At 35.6% G+C, this 7,080-nt stretch overlaps 1 long non-coding RNA gene across 1 annotated transcript; it reads left to right on the top strand.

The window, feature by feature from the left end:
• Nucleotides 1-4,699: 4,699 nt before the first annotated feature.
• Nucleotides 4,700-5,118, top strand: LOC116735039 (uncharacterized). The gene is made up of 2 exons (XR_004342316.1): nucleotides 4,700-4,903; nucleotides 5,035-5,118. It is a non-coding gene; the product is annotated as an uncharacterized LOC116735039 (long non-coding RNA).
• The last annotated feature ends 1,962 nt before the right edge of the window (nucleotides 5,119-7,080 follow it).

Below are 7,080 nucleotides of genomic sequence, written 5' to 3'. Positions count from 1 at the left end.
TAGTTGTGATCTGTTTAGGAAAAAGAAACATGGCTACAAACAGCATCACTAAGCCCTGCATAATTTGTTTAAAAAATAATTAAATAAATAAAAAGGACACAACAATAAAAACATCAATACCTTTACCAATGGTTCAACCTGGAAAACAGTTAAACATGGTTACACACAAACACTGATGTAGAATTGTTTTGTATGGAGCAGAAAAGCATAAATAACTTAAAAAGTTCTGCTTTTGACTTTGTCTATGAAAACACAACTAAGCAAAGAAGCACCAGACCAAGAGTACTCTATATGGGAAATACAAATCAGGAGAGATTATTGAAGTAATATTGATGTCAGTGGCTCCATCCAGGAGATGAACTCCCATTGAGCTTATAGTTCTAGACTGTCTTGGGAAAACAGTGTCTTTAGTCAGGGGCTTCTTCAAATGTGCTGTAATACAGACTGCTACAATAGATTGTTCCTGCAAAACAGTTATCACCACCTACAATAACTCCCTGAATAACTTCAATTAATATGAATTACATTTAGTATGAGTTTAATTGAATTTCTATGAGAAATAAAAAATATATAAATAGGGCCAGGCATATTACAAAATGAACAGAGAGGAAACACAATTAGTGGCAGCAATGACTTGTAATGCATTTTATAAACAGCACAAAGCATGCATGTAAAACCAATATTTTTGTTTAATAATATACATGACTACACATGTTTACTGTGCCCCTAGTAGTTGTAACATACTGTACATTTTGGTTTGCTTAATAACTGCAAAATTAAACGTATGTGGGAAATCTTAATACATAGGACTGTATCTAAAGATTCACTTGATCCTTTGGTAAAATTCAGCTTGTTTTTTTTTTAATACAGAAAAGGAGCTTAATAATAACTCTGGGAAAGAAAGTAAATTGTGCTTATTCCCTAAGGATTTTAATGATCTTTCCTCCAGACATTGTTATAACATGTAAAATCTGTGTGAGATCAATTGCTGTTTGCCTGCAAGTACTCTTTCTGTCATCTTTTCAGCAAAGTTCAGTAAAGAAGATCAAAAAATCAGTCGTTTGCACCGCTTGCAAACCCTAAACTTAAAGTACTCCAAGACAGCAAACACCAAAGTTCTTCAGCCCTTGTCAAATTCAGTGCCTAATTGGATATGGGCGATCGACTTAGAGGAAGAGCGTATCTACAGTTGGCTCTAAAATGAGATCAGCTCTAAAGATCAAAGCTCAAATAACTGGTATAATTAACAGACTGAGCTCAAATGAAGCTGTTTTGGAGGGTGATAGAACAAGCTAATAAACTACAGGTTAAAACATTTGGCAGATTCAAATTGGGAATTGTTTTACTGGGACGCACTGAGATATATCTGCATATCTCTAGAACTACCTAGCAATAGAAAAGAAAGGAATCGAATTAAATTACATCAGACTTGCATCACACTTTTCATGACCCTAAAAAGACTCTTTAACATGAAATCAGTCACAAGCAAAGTACTGGGTTGTAGCTACCGCTGCCCAGGGCAGTGTGAGCAAAGCAAGGCCGTTCTGAGCAGCATCAGCAGGCAAGGCGGGTGAAGCGTCTTACCCCAGGACACAATGACAGAGGGAAATTAGCACCTACTGGTGGTACATATAAATCAGCAATAAAAACTTATCCTAGGTACAACTGGCATGTATCTTCTATTTTTCCCTTAACTGTTCATAAAGTGCCTTGTAATGTACCGGCGCCCTGTCCAGGGAGCACTCTGCCTGTTACTCAGAGTTAGGCATCAACTCCCCCGCAACTCTGCATGGACAAGAGGAAATAGAAAATGGATGGATAGATGAAAATGGATGCTCATAGCATCCCCCAAACTAAGCTGCTCTGGGCATTAAACCATTTGTCCATAAAAGAAATTGCTACTGGCTAAAAAATATTGTATTTCATAACTGATCAATTCTCTAACCAAGAAGACAAGGGTTTGTTATTTTCAATTTTCAGCTTTCAATTGCATCATATGTCTGTCACACATTACATAAAATATATGTAAATTAAAGGTAATGATTTTAATAATTTCATGTTTTTATAGTAATTGGGGTTTCAAACTGGTTTAGTCAAAGTTATTTGCAAAAATCTTCCATATCGGTCTTAAACACAATGTTTATGATGATTGTTATGAGACCTGCGCTTTCAGACCTACTCTCACCAACAACATTGTAAAAATCTATATTACTAATGTGTTTCTAAACACTCCATTGTGACACTCAGCGATTTTGTTCTCAATGTCTAACATTAATACCTTAAGGACATCTGTAACTGAAAGCCAAGGGCAAACTGTATGGATTTAAAAGACTCCAGGGTTTTGATTAACCAGCAGCATTCAACTCTCCATGAATAACAATATATATAAATTTATTTGTGGCAGCTCCACAACTTTGCACATTTTTACTCCCTCTTAGGAGCTAAAGACTCTCATTGCTCTCCTACTTTTTGGTTAAACCAGTTTTCTGGGACCAACTAACTGCATGTGGTAAAATTTGATTACTACAACCAATATCAAGAGTATTTTTTATTTATCTGCCTTATGTATATTTCATTCACAGCTATTTTCCACATGTATATTCAAATGTAGTTACAGAAAACAAGCAATTAAGTTTGTTTGCTGCACAAGGAAGAGTATTGTGTGTGCTTTCTTCTTGTTTTTACCAAAGGGTTTGAAGCCTGTTATTTATGAGCACCTCTACGTTGATGGGCTGTAACTCTTCAATCTTGTTATAGGAGATTTATGCTGATAGATTACTCTGGAGCCAGGAGGAACACAGAACCCACTCATTAATTCAGAGTAAAGCCCAGGTGATCTCCAAGCAGACCAAGGGAATGATCCTTCAAATGACCAATGTGCAGAGGCAAGTCACAGAGACCACCTGTCAACAATGCTGCCAGTGAAGGGAAAGGGGAACTGCTGAGCACACTACATGTATAACCAGAGAGATTGAATAGCTCATTATTATTCGAGACCCAGTGCAAATCAAAGAACCTGCATACAGCAGAAAAAACAGAAGTCATGTGCCCACACAGGCCACATGACTTTTGTTCATAAAACTCTTGCTTCTGGCGATTAATGAGCCAACCTGTCTCTTCCCCACGTCTTCTGTTCTTTTTTCTTCCCTTACTCTGCCAAACAGAGACTCATGTGATTATGCTAGAGGAGACTGAAGTAAAAAAAAAAAAAAAAATCTTTCTTTTCATTCATGTGACAGATAAAAAGCTCTTAGGCTTTAAGTAGTTCCTCCTTGTCACTGTAAAATTTGGTTATTGCTCATTTCAGAGGCAAGAAAGCTCTTGAACATGAAATAGACTAGATAACTGCACTCTTCCATCTTCAACATTTTGAGGTTAGGAGTTTTTGACATGCTTTGTCATTCACACATTACATTTGGTACTCATTAAATCAGAAATTATTATATATATTATTATTATTATTATGTTTAATAAGCTCATTGATTAAAATGAATATAACACCACATAGTGTAACAACCCTACAATGCAGTACTGAATGAGTGAATGTAAATCACTTTAGAACCAGCGCTCTAGAAAGTTCTGCACTGTTCATTTAAAGTCAAACATTTATGGAAGGCATAGATAAACTTTTGAAACTTTTTAAACAGATTCAAAGGTCACACGTGAGCTTACTTTCGTCAGCTCTGGAGATGAAGCCTCTTAGACCAGCACAGAGCATAAACATTGGCTGAAGGTCAAGCTCCCCCTTTGCAGGTTAAAAAAGATAAAGCTTATTGTAAAGCTGCTCCTCCTGGAATGAATATATATATATATATATATATATATATATATATATATATATATATATATATATATATATATATATATATTACACATAGAACCAAAACATTTCAGCACATGGCTACTTGAAAGCTACATTAGAAAAATAACAAAGCCTGCGACTGTAGCACCGCCATTCAATGAAGGTGTCAGAGATTTCTCAGAGAAGACTACTGAACAAAAACCTTCATGGCAACCTAAGAACAAACCTGGCAAGTGAGGTATAAAGTTGTGGAGAAGTTTAAGGTGGGATTAAGTTACAAAACAATATTTTAAACTTCAGAAAATTCACAGAGCTCTACTTTATATCAGGGTAACTGTGGATAAAATGTAGTTTATCACCATCAGTGTATTGGTGTGTGCTTGAATGTGTGAATAACTGAATGTAGTGTAAATCACTTTGGCTTTGGGATCCTCTGGAATTGATAAAGCACTTTACATGTGCAGGCCAGTTACCATGCATCTATCATTTGAAATAAAAGTGCCTGGCATAACTGCCAACCCACAGAGATGTGGTTGTCCAGTAAAAAGACCAAACAATGAGAGGATTATTCACTGAATGGTTGATTTATTGGCCCCTATTTTCTGTCCTTTTTGTTTTGGACTCAGTTTTTTCATGCTCCGTGCATCAGCATTTTGAGTTTTCAATATCAAATTGGTTTGACTGGTTTTGAACAGGATTTCACTTATGATAAATGTGTGCAGAATATGGGAATAATTCTTTGACTTTACTTTTGCCAAGCTGCAAATATGATAGATAGTGCTTTTTAATTACTGTATGAAATTGTAGGTAAGTAAGGCTTAATCTTCTTGTTTAACACTTTGCAACTAGGAACAGTCAATCTTATGAACACCAGTGCTGCTTTTGAAGCCATTTGTAAATGTCAAGTTAAACAGCAAATGGTGTATTTGTATGAGTGCAATACCATCTCCACCCAGCTGGCACGTGGCTCACAGAAAATCAAGCACACCCGTCTCTCCCACTCAGGCCTTCAGGAGCCTATAAAGCAACTCAGCACACCTGTGTTTGAGATAATCTCTACAAACAAAGACCTCATCTTCAAGCTCCTGCAGAACACCACTGGTAGGAACTGAACTTTAAATCTGTATTCAGAGGACCTTGCTGGCTTTACAAAATGGATTTATGAAAGTAGTTCATTTTGTTTATTTTCTTTTGATGACTCAAAAAGTAATTTGTACTTTGTGTGTTTGTAGGTTTTCAACCTGCTCAGGTGTCATGAAAGAACAGTGATTTAAAGAAAAGAAAAGAGAAATAAAATAAAAAGATGACACTGAGAAGAGTTGGTCCGGGTTGTCTTTGATGGGAGCAAGCCTCGTCAAGTTTGGGCAGAAGCTAAGGTGTTTTGTAGAGACTAAAAACTTGACAGTAAATAACTGGACAATGCTCAATGCCAGTCTGCAAAGGTACCTTGATGCTTGACCTCCTGATACCCTATAACCTCTAACACCCCTCAGAGATACAGTAAATTTCAAGAAAAGACAGATTAAGAATAGGGTAAGCCAAGCTTAGATTGGATTGAGCATAAAGTAACTAGCCTAGACAATTGGATAGAAAGGGCTTACAGCAACTAACTAGGAAGATGATGCAAGGATGGCTAACAGATTAGATAGTGAAAACTCTGGATTTGGATTAAGTAGGTTTAGAAGATCTTGGGCATTCACAACAACACAAACCTGTGTGTTGCAGGTAAACATTTATGGTTAATATTGCTTTATTGTGCATGTCTTTAATTTTTGCACTGTGCTTGTTGGTAATTTGGGTATAGTAAGTATGAAACGTATTAGGTCAATGTGAATTATGTGTCATATTAGGCATAGCTAGAGAAGAAAAGAGGCATTTTATTTTAATCATTTAGTCTTCATCAGTATTATAATAAATTATACTTTACTTCCATTGCTTTGTTGCATTGTAATCCCAGTTTCTAGAAGGAGGATGTTACTCTGACATAACTTTCACAGTGTTGCTGGCCAAGTAAAGGCAATGGTGCTCTTTATTACTTCCCTCGAAAAAGACAATGAGCCCTGTCACACAACAATTGTTCTGCTAAGTTTGTATTTTGGTTGTAAATGGGCATTGTTGATCCTGTCAATGTTGATCCAATCTTGCCAACCTGATGAGAATCCAGCTTACCTGCAAGGTAAGCAGAAAGAATCCTGACAGCTAAACACTTGTACACATAGAAGTGCTCTGTCTTGTTTGTACACTGTACAACAATGAGATTCAGAAGCCAAAGGAAGCAAAGCAAAACTTGGAAGAGAGCGGGGAATTGGAAAGTTTGAAAAGCAATAATCACCCTTTTTTTTATGCCCCCCTCCTCCTAAAAGAAGCTGAAATTTAGTCTTCTGCTCCAAACAATGTTCATGTTGACTAAAGCTACTTCAAACAACTTCAGTGATTAAGTTCACAGGTATTTGATTATTTTGGTCATGTTCAATGAGTGTGAGTCAGCCAAATAGTGTGAAACAAGAAGAGACAGAAGTTACATGATTTACATGTGAATACTTTTCACTGTATATAAAAATATCCTTATATTCAGATTCTAATACTACATGGCTGCATAATGAATTTACTATTTTACTCAAGCCTCTACTTCTCCATTATGAAGCTGACAGTTAATACATGCAAAGTGCTTTATTAAAAGCACCCACACATAATCTAAGAGAGGGTATCTCTACTCCTGATTCTACATTTTTGCAGATGATTATTCCCAAACAAGGTCCAACTTGTTCTGTGTACATCAGTGCATCAAAATATTTTATTGTTAATTCAAATCTAAAATCACTAAACATTTTCATTGAACATGACCAAAATAATCAAATTAAAATGTGGTTCATATTATATTTTAGAAAGGTGTTGTATATTTTACTAACTCAAAGACGAAAAGGAGTTGGACGGATTATTCAGACAAACTTTAGTGAATAAAAAGGATGAACAAATCATGCATATAATATACGACAACTACTAACTAAATCTATGAAATAACAATTATTACAACTCAAATAGTTACTTATATTAAATTATAATATCTCAAATAATAAGTCATAAGCAAATCCTGGCTAAACCCAAAACAAATTATCAACAAAATGCATGGTATTTCATAATAATAAGAGTTAAAAAGTCACAGAGAAAGCAGAAGGTGTCCTCTTTTTCAGTAGAAAATGCTACATATTTTTGCACAAACGTAATACTTCTACTGTTCGTTTCACCAACAGATCAGTCCACATAATGTGTATGCATTG

Source organism: Xiphophorus hellerii, chromosome 16 (assembly GCF_003331165.1).
Source record: "Xiphophorus hellerii strain 12219 chromosome 16, Xiphophorus_hellerii-4.1, whole genome shotgun sequence".
NCBI lineage: Eukaryota > Metazoa > Chordata > Actinopteri > Cyprinodontiformes > Poeciliidae > Xiphophorus > Xiphophorus hellerii.
Note: the sequence above shows the minus strand (reverse complement) of the source record. Positions and strands in the feature narration are given on the sequence as shown.